Genomic DNA, 16,951 nt, shown 5'->3' on the forward strand with positions numbered 1-16,951 from the left:
CAAAATGGATAGACAACCCAATATTTTAAGAGACCTACCCGGAGACATGATTGATGAAATCTTGTCTAGAGTCGGCCAGAGTTCTTCGGCACAACTATTTAAGGCGAGATCAGTTTGTAAGACATTCGAAGAACGTTCCAAGAATGTCTTGGTTTATAAGAGACTTTCGTTTGAAAGATGGGGGATATCACATTGGGAAACCCATAAGTTACGATGTGTTTACTTTGACGCATATATTGCGGGGAACCCAAATGCTATTTTACGCAATGGGTTAAGAAATTATTTTGACTCAATATATCCGAATATTGGACTTCGTGATTTAGAAAAAGCGGCTAACATGCAACATAAAGAAGCATGTTATGCTTACGGATTAGTAATGTTCGCTTCTCACCAAAGTGAGAACAAGAACATCGGGCTACAACTATTAAACAAAACGTTCCCACAAGTGACGGAGTCGGTAATTGGGGTAAGAAATGAGGTTTTTAGATTGTTACGGGACTGTTGGACATTACGTAACCCTCGTCCCTTTGACGACGTTACAACACGCTGTCTTATCAACGGCCATAACGGTTATGTTCCACAAGACCAAGGATGGGAAGTAATCCTAGTAAAACCAGAATGCATGACTTGTTTCTGGAAGTATGAATTACGTGTCTTTATTAACTTTGCTGAACGACTTGTGTACTAGCTAGAATTATCTTCACAACTATCTTGTATCAAAGTTATTGTGTGCTATATTTCATGCTTTATGTAAAATAAGCGGTATTGTAAGTTTGTAAAATATTGTATAAAAGTTTGAACGCGAAATATTATTATAATCAGTTTTTCATATAGAATTGTAGTAGTTGAATTGTATATTAGCTACTAAGTATGAACTTAACGGGTAGGTACTACCCGAATTTAAACTTATAAAACGCTAATATGAAGAAAAAGCTTTTATAAATGAGTTCATATTATGCTACGAAATACTATTAACTACTCTTAATATTCTGTATGATTAACTTGTTCCATTTAACTATTTTGAAGGAAATGGCACCGACTACTCGACACACCGTGAATATGAATGAAGAGGAATTCCGTACTTTTCTAGCTTCAAACATAGCCGCAGTACAGGCTGCACTACATACCAACAATAACCTTGGATCTGGCAGTACAGGAAATCGTGTAGGATGCACCTACAAAGAATTCACTGCCTGCAAACCTTTGGAATTTGATGGAACCGAAGGACCGATCGGATTGAAACGGTGGACTGAGAAGGTCGAATCGGTGTTTGCCATAAGTAAGTGTACTGAAGAGGACAAAGTGAAGTACGCTACGCATACCTTCACAGGTTCTGCGTTAACATGGTGGAATACCTATCTAGAGCAAGTGGGACAAGACGATGCGTACGCACTACCGTGGTCAGCATTCAAGCACTTGATGAACGAGAAGTACCGTCCCAGAACCGAGGTTAATAAGCTCAAGACAGAACTTAGAGGGTTACGAACCCAAGGATTTGATATTACCACGTACGAAAGACGATTCACAGAATTGTGCCTATTGTGTCCAGGAGCATTCGAAGATGAGGAAGAGAAGATCGACGCGTTTGTGAAAGGATTACCGGAAAGAATCCAAGAAGATATAAGTTCACACGAGCCCACCTCCATACAACAGGCATGTAGAATGGCTCACAAACTTGTGAACCAGATTGAAGAAAGAATTAAAGAACAGACTGCTGAAGAGGCCAATGTGAAGCAAGTCAAAAGAAAGTGGGAGGAAAACGGTGATAAGAATCACCAATACAACAACAACAGCAATTACAACAATAATCGCAACAATTATCCCAACAATCGAAACATCAATCGCAACTACAACAAACGGCCCAACAACAACAACAACAACAACAGCAACTACAACAATCATCCCAACAACAATAATAACCGCAACAACAACAACAATCAGAAGCAGCTATGCCAAAGGTGTGAAAAGAATCACTCGGGGTTCTGCACCAAATTTTGCAACAAGTGTAAAAGAAATGGTCATAGCGCGGCGAAGTGTGAGGTCTACGGACCAGGGGTTAATAGAACGAAAGGAACAAATGGTGTCGGAACGAGTAATGGCGGAGCAAGTAGTGTCGGAGCAAGTTATGCCAATGTAGTTTGTTATAAATGTGGAAAACCGGGCCACATTATTAGAAATTGCCCGAACCAGGAGAACACGAATGGACAAGGCCGTGGAAGAGTTTTCAATATTAATGCGGTAGAGGCACAGGAAGACCCGGAGCTTGTTACGGGTACGTTTCTTATTGACAATAAATCTGCTTACGTTTTATTTGATTCGGGTGCGGATAGAAGCTATATGAGTAGAGATTTTTGTGCTAAATTAAGTTGTCCATTGACGCCTTTGGATAGTAAATTTTTACTCGAATTAGCAAATGGTAAATTAATTTCAGCAGATAATATATGTCGGAATCGAGAAATTAAACTGGTTAGCGAAACATTTAAGATTGATTTGATACCAGTAGAGTTAGGGAGTTTTGATGTGATAATCGGTATGGACTGGTTGAAAGAAGTGAAAGCAGAGATCGTTTGTTACAAAAATGCAATTCGCATTATACGAGAAAAAGGAAAACCCTTAATGGTGTATGGAGAAAAGGGCAGCACGAAGCTACATCTTATTAGTAATTTGAAGGCACAAAAACTAATAAGAAAAGGTTGCTATGCTGTTCTAGCACACGTCGAGAAAGTACAAACTGAAGAAAAGAGCATCAATGATGTTCCCATTGCAAAAGAATTTCCCGATGTATTTCCGAAAGAATTACCGGGATTACCCCCACATCGATCCGTTGAATTTCAAATAGATCTTGTACCAGGAGCTGCACCAATAGCTCGTGCTCCTTACAGACTCGCACCCAGCGAGATGAAAGAACTACAAAGCCAATTACAAGAACTTTTAGAGCGTGGTTTCATTCGACCAAGCACATCACTGTGGGGAGCTCCTGTTTTGTTTGTCAAGAAGAAAGATGGTACATTCAGGTTGTGTATCGACTACCGAGAGTTGAACAAACTTACCATCAAGAACCGCTACCCACTACCGAGAATCGACGACTTATTTGATCAACTACAAGGCTCGTCTGTTTATTCAAAGATTGACTTACGTTCCGGGTATCATCAAATGCGGGTGAAAGAAGATGATATTCCAAAGACTGCTTTCAGAACACGTTACGGTCATTACGAGTTTATGGTCATGCCGTTTGGTTTAACTAATGCACCAGCTGTGTTCATGGACCTTATGAACCGAGTGTGTGGACCATACCTTGACAAGTTTGTCATTGTTTTCATTGATGACATACTTATTTACTCAAAGAATGACCAAGAACACGGTGAACATTTGAGAAAGGTGTTAGAAGTATTGAGGAAGGAAGAATTGTACGCTAAGTTTTCAAAGTGTGCATTTTGGTTGGAAGAAGTTCAATTCCTCGGTCACATAGTGAACAAAGAAGGTATTAAGGTGGATCCGGCAAAGATAGAAACTGTTGAAAAGTGGGAAACCCCGAAAACTCCGAAACACATACGCCAGTTTTTAGGACTAGCTGGTTACTACAGAAGGTTCATCCAAGACTTTTCCAGAATAGCAAAACCCTTGACTGCATTAACGCATAAAGGGAAGAAATTTGAATGGAATGATGAACAAGAGAAAGCGTTTCAGTTATTGAAGAAAAAGCTAACTACGGCACCTATATTGTCATTGCCTGAAGGGAATGATGATTTTGTGATTTATTGTGATGCATCAAAGCAAGGTCTCGGTTGTGTATTAATGCAACGAACGAAGGTGATTGCTTATGCGTCTAGACAATTGAAGATTCACGAACAAAATTATACGACGCATGATTTGGAATTAGGCGCGGTTGTTTTTGCATTAAAGACTTGGAGGCACTACTTATATGGGGTCAAAAGTATTATATATACCGACCACAAAAGTCTTCAACACATATTTAATCAGAAACAACTGAATATGAGGCAGCGTAGGTGGATTGAATTATTGAATGATTACGACTTTGAGATTCGTTACCACCCGGGGAAGGCAAATGTGGTAGCCGATGCCTTGAGCAGGAAGGACAGAGAACCCATTCGAGTAAAATCTATGAATATAATGATTCATAATAACATTACTACTCAAATAAAGGAGGCGCAACAAGGAGTTTTAAAAGAGGGAAATTTAAAGGATGAAATACCCAAAGGATCGGAGAAGCATCTTAATATTCGGGAAGACGGAACCAGGTATAGGGCTGAAAGGATTTGGGTACCAAAATTTGGAGATATGAGAGAAATGGTACTTAGAGAAGCTCATAAAACCAGATACTCAATACATCCTGGAACGGGGAAGATGTACAAGGATCTCAAGAAACATTTTTGGTGGCCGGGTATGAAAGCCGATGTTGCTAAATACGTAGGAGAATGTTTGACGTGTTCTAAGGTCAAAGCTGAGCATCAGAAACCATCAGGTCTACTTCAACAACCCGAAATCCCGGAATGGAAATGGGAAAACATTACCATGGATTTCATCACTAAATTGCCAAGGACTGCAAGTGGTTTTGATACTATTTGGGTAATAGTTGATCGTCTCACCAAATCAGCACACTTCCTACCAATAAGAGAAGATGACAAGATGGAGAAGTTAGCACGACTGTATTTGAAGGAAGTCGTCTCTAGACATGGAATACCAATCTCTATTATCTCTGATAGGGATGGCAGATTTATTTCAAGATTCTGGCAGACATTACAGCAAGCATTAGGAACTCGTCTAGACATGAGTACTGCCTATCATCCACAAACTGATGGGCAGAGCGAAAGGACGATACAAACGCTTGAAGACATGCTACGAGCATGTGTTATTGATTTCGGAAACAGTTGGGATCGACATCTACCGTTAGCAGAATTTTCCTACAACAACAGCTACCATTCAAGCATTGAGATGGCGCCGTTTGAAGCACTTTATGGTAGAAAGTGCAGGTCTCCGATTTGTTGGAGTGAAGTGGGGGATAGACAGATTACGGGTCCGGAGATTATACAAGAAACTACCGAGAAGATCATCCAAATTCAACAACGGTTGAAAACCGCCCAAAGTCGACAAAAGAGCTACGCTGACATTAAAAGAAAAGATATAGAATTTGAAATTGGAGAGATGGTCATGCTTAAAGTTGCACCTTGGAAAGGCGTTGTTCGATTTGGTAAACGAGGGAAATTAAATCCAAGGTATATTGGACCATTCAAGATTATTGATCGTGTCGGAACAGTAGCTTACCGACTAGAATTACCTCAACAACTCGCGGCTGTACATAACACTTTCCACGTCTCGAATTTGAAGAAATGTTTTGCTAAAGAAGATCTCACTATTCCGTTAGATGAAATCCAAATCAACGAAAAACTTCAATTCATCGAAGAACCAGTCGAAATAATGGATCGTGAGGTTAAAAGACTTAAGCAAAACAAGATACCAATTGTTAAGGTTCGATGGAATGCTCGTAGAGGACCCGAGTTCACCTGGGAGTGGGAAGATCAGATGAAAAAGAAATACCCGCATCTATTTCCAGAAGATTCGTCAACACCTTCAACAGCTTAAAATTTCGGGACGAAATTTATTTAACGGGTAGGTACTGTAGTGACCCGAACTTTTCCATGTTTATATATATTAATTGAGATTGATATTTACATGATTAAATGTTTCCAACATGTTAAGCAATCAAACTTGTTAAGACTTGATTAATTGAAATATGTTTCATATAGACAATTGACCACCCAAGTTGATCGGTGATTCACGAACGTTAAAACTTGTAAAAACTATATGATGACATATATATGGATATATATATATAGTTAACATGATACTATGATAAGAAAACATATCATAAAGTATATTAACAATGAACTACATATGTAAAAACAAGACTACTAACTTAATGATTTTTAAACGAGACATATATGTAACGATTATCGTTGTAAAGACATTTAATGTATATATATCATATTAAGAGATATTCATACATGATAATATCATGATAATATAATAATTTAAAATCTCATTTGATATTATAAACATTGAGTTAACAACATTTAACAAGATCGTTAACCTAAAGGTTTCAAAACAACACTTACATGTAACGACTAACGATGACTTAACGACTCAGTTAAAATGTATATACATGTAGTGTTTTAATATGTATTTATACACTTTTGAAAGACTTCAATACACTTATCAAAATACTTCTACTTAACAAAAATGCTTACAATTACATCCTCGTTCAGTTTCATCAACAATTCTACTCGTATGCACCCGTATTCGTACTCGTACAATACACAGCTTTTAGATGTATGTACTATTGGTATATACACTCCAATGATCAGCTCTTAGCAGCCCATGTGAGTCACCTAACACATGTGGGAACCATCATTTGGCAACTAGCATGAAATATCTCATAAAATTACAAAAATATGAGTAATCATTCATGACTTATTTACATGAAAACAAAATTACATATCCTTTATATCTAATCCATACACCAACGACCAAAAACACCTACAAACACTTTCATTCTTCAATTTTCTTCATCTAATTGATCTCTCTCAAGTTCTATCTTCAAGTTCTAAGTGTTCTTCATAAATTCCAAAAGTTCTAGTTTCATAAAATCAAGAATACTTTCAAGTTTGCTAGCTCACTTCCAATCTTGTAAGGTGATCATCCAACCTCAAGAAATCTTTGTTTCTTACAGTAGGTTATCATTCTAATACAAGGTAATAATCATATTCAAACTTTGGTTCAATTTCTATAACTATAACAATCTTATTTCAAGTGATGATCTTACTTGAACTTGTTTTCATGTCATGATTCTGCTTCAAGAACTTCGAGCCATCCAAGGATCCATTGAAGCTAGATCCATTTTTCTCTTTTCCAGTAGGTTTATCCAAGGAAATTAAGGTAGTAATGATGTTCATAACATCATTCGATTCATACATATAAAGCTATCTTATTCGAAGGTTTAAACTTGTAATCACTAGAACATAGTTTAGTTAATTCTAAACTTGTTCGCAAACAAAAGTTAATCCTTCTAACTTGACTTTTAAAATCAACTAAACACATGTTCTATATCTATATGATATGCCAACTTAATGATTTAAAACCTGGAAACACGAAAAACACCGTAAAACCGGATTTACGCCGTCGTAGTAACACCGCGGGCTGTTTTGGGTTAGTTAATTAAAAACTATGATAAACTTTGATTTAAAAGTTGTTATTCTGAGAAAATGATTTTTATTATAAACATGAAACTATATCCAAAAATTATGGTTAAACTCAAAGTGGAAGTATGTTTTCTAAAATGGTCATCTAGACGTCGTTCTTTCGACTGAAATGACTACCTTTACAAAAACGACTTGTAACTTATTTTTCCGACTATAAACCTATACTTTTCTGTTTAGATTCATAAAATAGAGTTCAATATGAAACCATAGCAATTTGATTCACTCAAAACGGATTTAAAATGAAGAAGTTATGGGTAAAACAAGATTGAATAATTTTTCTCATTTAAGCTACGTGAAAATTGGTAACAAATCTATTCCAACCATAACTTAATCAACTTGTATTGTATATTATGTAATCTTGAGATACCATAGACACGTATACAATGTTTCGACCTATCATGTCGACACATCTATATATATTTCGGAACAACCATAGACACTCTATATGTGAATGTTGGAGTTAGCTATACAGGGTTGAGGTTGATTCCAAAATATATATAGTTTGAGTTGTGATCAATACTGAGATACGTATACACTGGGTCGTGGATTGATTCAAGATAATATTTATCGATTTATTTCTGTACATCTAACTGTGGACAACTAGTTGTAGGTTACTAACGAGGACAGCTGACTTAATAAACTTAAAACATCAAAACATATTAAAAGTGTTGTAAATATATTTTGAACATACTTTGATATATATGTATATATTGTTATAGGTTCGTGAATCAACCAGTGGCCAAGTCTTACTTCCCGACGAAGTAAAAATCTGTGAAAGTGAGTTATAGTCCCACTTTTAAAATCTAATATTTTTGGGATGAGAATACATGCAGGTTTTATAAATGATTTACAAAATAGACACAAGTACGTGAAACTACATTCTATGGTTGAATTATCGAAATCGAATATGCCCCTTTTTATTAAGTCTGGTAATCTAAGAATTAGGGAACAGACACCCTAATTGACGCGAATCCTAAAGATAGATCTATTGGGCCTAACAAACCCCATCCAAAGTACCGGATGCTTTAGTACTTCGAAATTTATATCATATCCGAAGGGTGTCCCGGAATGATGGGGATATTCTTATATATGCATCTTGTTATTGTCGGTTACCAGGTGTTCACCATATGAATGATTTTTATCTCTATGTATGGGATGTGTATTGAAATATGAAATCTTGTGGTCTATTGTTACGATTTGATATATATAGGTTAAACCTATAACTCACCAACATTTTTGTTGACGTTTTAAGCATGTTTATTCTCAGGAGATTATTAAGAGCTTCCGCTGTCGCATACTTAAATAAGGACGAGATTTGGAGTCCATGCTTGTATGATATTGTGTAAAAACTGCATTCAAGAAACTTATTTTGTTGTAACATATTTGTATTGTAAACCATTATGTAATGGTCGTGTGTAAACAGGATATTTTAGATTATCATTATTTGATAATCTACGTAAAGCTTTTTAAAACCTTTATCTATGAAATAAAGGTTATGGTTTGTTTTAAAAATGAATGCAGTCTTTGAAAAACGTCTCATATAGAGGTCAAAACCTCGCAACGAAATCAATTAATATGGAACGTTTTTAATCAATAAGAACGGGACATTTCAGCGGAGCTGCTCTGACACGCTGACAGAACCCTAATTTCACATTAATTACGGATTATATTATAATTATTAATATAAAACCCTAATTAGGTTTTAATTAAGTATTAATTTTAGTTTTTATTATTATTTTGTTTAATGAGTTTAATTAAAATATTAAATTAATAGTTTTATTAAATAAATAATATAAAAATAATATTTTTATAAAAATTGTACTTTTTACAACTTTTTGTATATTTTTATATTTTGTCCCTTTTTAATCGTTGTAGCATAATATTTGTATTTTTAGCTCATATTTAGTTTTAAACTTAGTTTTTGCTATAGTTATTTTTACTCCTAGATTTTTAGGCTTTGCCGTAAAATTCCTTAAGTGCTTTTTCTTTAGACTAAGATTTAGGTGCTTTAGAATTTTGCGACGCCTTTTTAAGTTTTAGTTTCTTTTTAAGTTATTTCCATTTGGGATTTAGTTTTTCCTGTAAGCTTTAATATTTTTAGACGACTTTTACCTATGTATCAATTATCATTCCAATTAGTTATTTCAATTTGCGATTATAATTTTAAGTTAGTTGTAGTAATAAGGTTAGGTTAGTCAAGTATTTTTAAGTTTTATAAGTTTCTTTTATTTTTTCGTCACCTTTTATTTTTCAACCATTTTTCTTTTTCGACCTTTTTCCACGAACTCTTTTTCTTTCTTATTTCTCGCTATTCTAGTTTTAGGACATAGATTTTTATTCTACTTCTTATCTAAATTTCTTAAAATTACGAAAATTTATTTTGAGTGGTTAAATTGATAGACATCAAAATTTTCTGGTTCGTAGTAATAGTTGGATTTGTACGTGGACCGGGTTATTGGAGCCAAACAGTCCTCAATTATATTGAGACCAAACGAATCCTGCCCCTCTGCTGCATCTTTTGGCTATTCGAAACGTGGGCAAAATCAGAAAAGTCTATTGATTGGATAACTTATTATAATTTTTCTTTCCTTTTTAAAACTAATAGGATATTCAGTGAATGCACCGAGCAAGACGTTCACCACCTTTTGTACGTTCACCACCTGTAACTAGATCAAGACATTTAGCAAATATAACCGCCGTTGATTTTTCTTTAGAATCGTCATCCAGTAGACCAAGTACTTCAGTTCAAATTTCCGATAATCCATTTTTTGAACCCGACCTCACAATTGAGAATCCGGAAAATATTCAGGAACGGTTCGTAGATCCTGAACCATTAAACTTTCCTCCGGAGCCACCAATTATTCAACAGAGATTGTTGAGGAACGAACCATTAAATCAGAATCATCTAGTGATACCGATTCAACAAATTCAATTATGGAGAATCTGGAACCTTTAAGTATGGAAGACCGAATGAGAGCTAAACGCACTGGCCAAGGTCACGCAATTACTCATCCAGACATTAATGCGCCAGATTATGAAATCAAAGGACAAATTCTACACATGGTGACTAATCAATGCCAATTTAGTGGTGCGCCGAAGGAAGATCCAAATGAACATCTACGTACCTTTAATAGGATCTGCACACTATTTAAAATCCGAGAAGTGGAGGATGAACAGATATATCTCATGTTATTTCCCTGGACTTTAAAGGGAGAAGCCAAAGATTGATTGGAATCGTTACCTGAAGGGGCGATCGATACATGGGACGTTTTAGTTGACAAATTTCTCAAACAATTCTTTCCTGCATCTAAAGCCGTAAGACTTCAAGCAGAAATTGTTACGTTCACACAGAAACCAAATGAAACTCTATATGAGGCATGGACTCGATATGGAAAGTTGTTAAGAGGATGTCCGCAACATGGTTTAGACACCTGTCAAATAGTACAAATATTCTACCAAGGATGCGACATCACTACAAGAAAAGACATAGATATAGCAGCTGGTGGTTCTATTATGAAGAAAACTGAAACTGATGCTTACAAAATTATTGATAATACTGCTTCCCACTCACATGAGTGGCACCAAGAAAAAGACATCGTTAGATCATCTAAAGTAGCTAGAGCCGATTCTAGCCATGACTTAGATTCCATTTCCGCAAAGATAGATGCTGTGGAGAGACGAATGGAAAAGATGACTAAAGATATTCACTCAATACGAATTAGTTGTGAGCAGTGTGGAGGACCACATTTGACAAAAGATTGTCTCAGTATTGAATTAACAATGGAACAAAGAGAGAATATTTCATACATAAACCAAAGGCCTGGAAATAATTATCAGAATAATTATCAACCGCCAAGACCGATTTACAATCAAAACCAGAATTATAACAGAAATATTCCATACAACAACCAACAAGGTCCTAGCAATCAACAAGTATCCAATAATACTTATAATCAGCAAAGACCTAATTTTCAAAACAAACCACCACAACAAACCGATGATAAAAAGCCAAATTTAGAAGATATGATGACGAAGCTAGTTGAAACTCAAACGCAGTTTTTCACATCTCAGAAACAAACCAATGAACAAAATGCTCAAGCATTTAGAAATCAACAAGCTTCTATTCAAAATCTGGAACAAGAAGTGAGTAACCTAGCAAGGTTAATAGGTGAAAGAAAACCGGGAAGTCTACCTAGTGATACAAATGCTAACCCCCGGAGTGAAACAGCTAAAGCCATTACCACAAGAAGTGGTACAACACTTAAACCACCTGAAATACCTGTAACTTCTGATGAAGCCATTCCTACTCCACAAGAACCACAACCTGATCAAGATAAGGAAAAAGAACCGGTAGTTGAAAAGGTTAATGAAGATAACACAGTTAAGGATAAACCTTATGTTAAACCATACCAACCACCACTTCCTTACCCGAGTAAAATGAAGAAAGAGAAACTTGAAGCCGAGCAATCCAAATTCTTGGATATGTTTAAACAGATAAATGTAAATCTTCCTTTCATTGATGTGATTTCAGGAATGCCTAGATATGCTAAATTCTTGAAAGATCTAATTTCAAATAGAAAGAAAATGGAAGAACTCTCGGCTGTTACTATGAATGCTAATTGTTTAGCAGTGCTGTTGAATAAGATACCAGAAAAATTATCTGATCCAGGAAGTTTCACAATTCCATGTTTTCTGGGTAGTCTTAGTTCAATAGAAGCATTGGCAGACTTAGGTGCTAGTATAAATCTAATGCCGTATTCACTATACACTAAACTAGACCTTGGAGAATTGAAACCAACCAGAATAAGCATACAACTAGCCGATAGATCAATAAAATATCCTAGAGGGATAATGGAGAACATGCTAGTTAAAGTTGGTACTTTAGTATTTCCAGTAGATTTTGTTGTTTTGGACATGGAAGAAGATTCTCAAGTTCCTCTCATATTAGGAAGACCATTCTTAAACACGGCTAAAGCAATGATAGACGTGTTCGGTAAGAAACTGACCCTAAGTATAGAGGATGAGAGTGTTACCTTTTCAGTTGATAGAGCAATGCAACAACCACAATCTGCAGATGATACATGTTATTATATTCAAACTATAGATGCACATGCAGAATTATTAGAAGAATTTCCAGAATTACAAGGAACAGGAGAATGTTCTTTAGGAGAAGGTAATGAACCAATTGATGAAGCTGAAATGTTAGCTACACTTATAGCTAATGGATATGAACCAACAACAGAAGAAATTCAAATGCTAAAAGAAGAAGACAGATATCGATACAAATCATCGATAGAAGAACCTCCGAAATTAGAGTTAAAGCCACTTCCAAACCATTTGGAATACGCTTATTTACATGGTGAATCTGAATTACCTGTAATAATATCATCTTCTCTTACTGAAAATGAGAAATCACAACTCATTTCTGTGTTGAAAGCTCATAAACCAGCCATTGCATGGAAGATTCATGATATTAAAGGAATAAGTCCTTCGTATTGCACACATAAAATCCTTATGGAAGAAGGTCATAAAACGTATGTGCAACGCCAACGAAGACTAAATCCTAATATGCAAGATGTAGTTAAGAAAGAGATTATTAAACTGCTTGATGCAGGTTTAATTTATCCAATTTCTGATAGTCCATGGGTAAGCCCAGTTCAATGCGTGCCTAAGAAGGGTGGCATGACTGTCATTACAAATGAGAAAAATGAGCTTATTCCTACTAGGACTGTAACAGGATGGCGTGTGTGTATTGATTATAGAAAATTAAATGACGCCACCAGAAAAGATCACTTTCCCTTACCTTTCATAGATCAAATGTTGGAAAGATTAGCCGGAAATAGTTACTATTGTTTTCTAGATGGATTTTCTGGATATTTTCAAATTCCAATAGCACCCGAAGATCAAGAGAAAACCACATTCACGTGCCCTTATGGTACTTTTGCTTACAAACGCATGCCATTTGGACTTTGTAACGCGCCTGCAACCTTTCAAAGGTGTATGATGGCGATTTTTCACGACATGATAGAAGAATGCATGGAAGTATTCATGGATGACTTTTCAGTCTTCGGTGATACATTTAAATCATGTCTAGTTAATCTGGAACGAATGCTAATTAGATGCGAAAAATCAAATCTAGTACTTAATTGGGAGAAATGCCATTTCATGGTTAAAGAAGGCATCGTTCTTGGACATAAAATTTCAAAAGAAGGAATTGAAGTGGATAGAGCTAAAGTAGATGTAATTGCTAAACTTCCACATCCCACCAATGTTAGAGGAGTTAGGAGTTTTCTAGGGCATGCCGGTTTTTACCGACGTTTCATAAAAGATTTTTCAAAAATTGCCACTCCTATGAATAAACTCCTAGAAAAGGATGCTCCATTCATCTTTTCAGATGAGTGTATCAAATCTTTTAATATTCTTAAAGAGAAACTCACTAATGCGCCGATCATGATAACACCAAATTGGAATCTACCATTTGAACTAATGTGCGATGCAAGTGATTTTGCAATGAGAGCCGTTTTAGGACAAAGGATTGAAAAACGATTTCAACCTATATATTATGCTAGTAAGACATTACAAGGAGCACAAACGAACTATACAACTACTGAAAAAGAACTCCTTGCTATTGTCTTTGCTTTTGACAAATTTCGATCATATCTCGTTCTAGCAAAAACGGTGGTCTATACCGACCATTCTGCTCTTAGATACCTATTTTCAAAACAAGATGCTAAACCAAGATTAATCCGTTGGATCTTACTCTTACAAGAGTTTGATATTGAAATCCGAGATAAAAGAGGAGCAGAAAATCTCGCCGCTGATCATCTTTCTCGTCTTGAAAATCCCGATTTAGAAGTTCTAAATGAATCAGCCATAAAAGACAACTTTCCTGATGAATATCTATTGAAAATAGATTATAAAGAAATCCCATGGTTTGCAGACTATGCAAACTACTTAGTTTGTGGATTCCTTGAAAAAGGATTATCGTACCAAAGACGAAAGAAATTCTTCAGTGATATAAAACACTATTTTTGGGAAGATCCACATCTGTTTAAAAGTTGTCCCGATGGAATAATACGCCGATGTGTATTTGGAGATGAAGCTAGTAAAATATTAAACCATTGTCACACAGGACCAACAGGAGGGCATTATGGGCCTCAACTAACAGCAAGAAAAGTTTATGATGCTGGATTCTATTGGCCTACAATTTACAAAGACGCACACCTTCTTTGCAAATCCTGTGATGCTTGTCAAAGGGCCGGAAAAATAAGTCAACGTGATGAAATGCCACAAAATGTCATTCAAGTATGTGAAGTATTTGACATTTGGGGTATTGACTTTATGGGTCCATTTCCAAAATCTCATAATAATCTATATATACTCGTAGCCATTGATTATGTATCTAAATGGGCGGAAGCACAAGCTCTCCCAACTAACGATGCACGAGTTGTAGTCAACTTTTTAAAACGTCTTTTTGCAAGGTTTGGAACACCGAAAGCTTTAATAAGTGATCGGGGTACTCATTTCTGTAATAATCAACTTGAGAAAGTTCTTAAAAGATATGGAGTAACTCATAAAATCTCCACCGCATATCATCCACAAACAAGTGGACAAGTTGAAAATACCAACCGAGCTTTAAAACGTATTCTAGAGAAAACCGTAGGATCAAATCCGAAGGAATGGTCCATTAAATTGGAGGATGCACTCTGGGCTTTTAGAACAGCCTACAAAACTCCAATTGGAACCACACCTTTTAGACTTGTTTATGGAAAAGCATGTCATCTTCCAGTAGAAATTGAACACAAAGCATTTTGGGCTTTGAAGACATGTAATCTTGATTTACATGAAGCCGAACGTCTACGATTAAGTCAACTAAACGAATTAGAAGAATTAAGACATGAATCATACGAAAATTCGTTAATCTATAAAGAAAGAACGAAGAAATGGCATGATAAAAGAATCAGAAGTTCAAAAGAATTTAAAGAAGGAGACAGAGTTCTTCTTTTCAATTCACGATTCAAGCTATTTCCTGGAAAATTGAAATCAAGATGGTCTGGACCATTCATAGTCAAAAGAGTTTTCCCATACGGAACGATAGAATTAATAAATTCAAATGGGATTGAATTTAAAGTTAATGGTCACAGAGTTAAACATTACATACATGGTCCGATGGAAGTCGACAACGAAGTTAATCACAATTTCGACACCACAGCTAACTAAGTGTGGGGAGAATCAAGTCTTTAAAGGATAATATGTATTTCTGTTAGAGTTAGATTGTCTGTTTTTGTGTAGTTCTCGAAAATGGAACCCGAATGGTCTTTCCCTAGCAGACCCTAAAGAACTAGTCTTCTCCCCCCATTCTGAATTTTTATTTTTTTTTAGGTTTTTACAAAATGAAGACTGCCTGTGAACTAAACCATGGTCTAATGCTACACGCTTTGATCACTAAAAGAAATAATGACATACTACCAAGTGAAATAGTATCAGTAATCAGAGAAAGAATGGACTGAGTTAGAAAAGAATCCAGATGCGAAGATAATAAATTACAATTTGGTAAAGGAAAATCAAAATCCGCAGCGAAAAGAAGAGCACGACACCTAGAAAGATGTCACAAATGCGGAAAATGGTCACATGGAGGTAAATGTTCAAATAATCAAACCTATTCAAATACCGAATTTGTTACTTTATGCAGAGACGGACCGTTCATATGTTTAGAATAAAAGACACTGAATGCTCGAGGTTACGCCTATGTAGCCATGGAAAACCAATTAAACCGACTATCTTATGAATGGGATAGATCATATAACTAAGAAATCTATTCCACAGGTATGTCTGTACAGTTTTTAATGTTTATTCTTAAGGTATAAATATCTTTAAACAATCAACCCAAAATATTTCAAAAATTCGTCATGAGTTAAATTAAGTTTTGGAACCGAAATTACTTTACCGAAAAGAGGGGCGCATATTTTTGATAATATTTGATTGATTAAAGTGGGATAAAAAACCAAAAATATTTTTAATTTTATTTTTACCATGTTTTTAAAATTAATATTTAAATCTTAAATTAATATTGTAAACTTTGTGAAAAAAAAAAATATTTTTAAAATTGTAAATATTTGAAAAATTAATATAAGTTTGGTATGAATTTATAATATAAATTTTTAAATTAGGTTTGGTGTGAATTTTTAATTTTTAAAAAATATAAATTTTTAATTTTATGCATTTCGAATTTTAAGTTTGGTGTGAATTTTTAATATAAATTTTGAATTTTATATTTAAGTTGTGTGAATTTAAAAACAAAAATTTACTTTATCTCATTAAGTTAAAAATATGATTTTTAAAATTCGTCGTAAGTTGAAGACTAGGTCTTTGAACCGAAATTGCTTTATCCGAGAGAGGGACGAGAACTTTTATTATCATTATTTTTAATCTCATTGAATTAAAGTATGCCAAAAACATTAAAAAACCCCAAAAATCTTAGCTTTTAAAACAATCGCTACAAAAAGACAAATTTTAAAATTTTGTCGAGGGACGGACTAGGACATCGATCCGAAACGACCTCGTCCTAAATAACAAGGGAAACAAAATTTTAAAATTAAGTACTTAATTGTTTCATAAGTTAATGTTAAAAAAAAAAAAAAAAATATAGCAAACTCCGCGACTCGCGGAGTTTG

This window comes from Rutidosis leptorrhynchoides, chromosome 2 (assembly GCF_046630445.1).
Source record: "Rutidosis leptorrhynchoides isolate AG116_Rl617_1_P2 chromosome 2, CSIRO_AGI_Rlap_v1, whole genome shotgun sequence".
Taxonomy (NCBI): domain Eukaryota; kingdom Viridiplantae; phylum Streptophyta; class Magnoliopsida; order Asterales; family Asteraceae; genus Rutidosis; species Rutidosis leptorrhynchoides.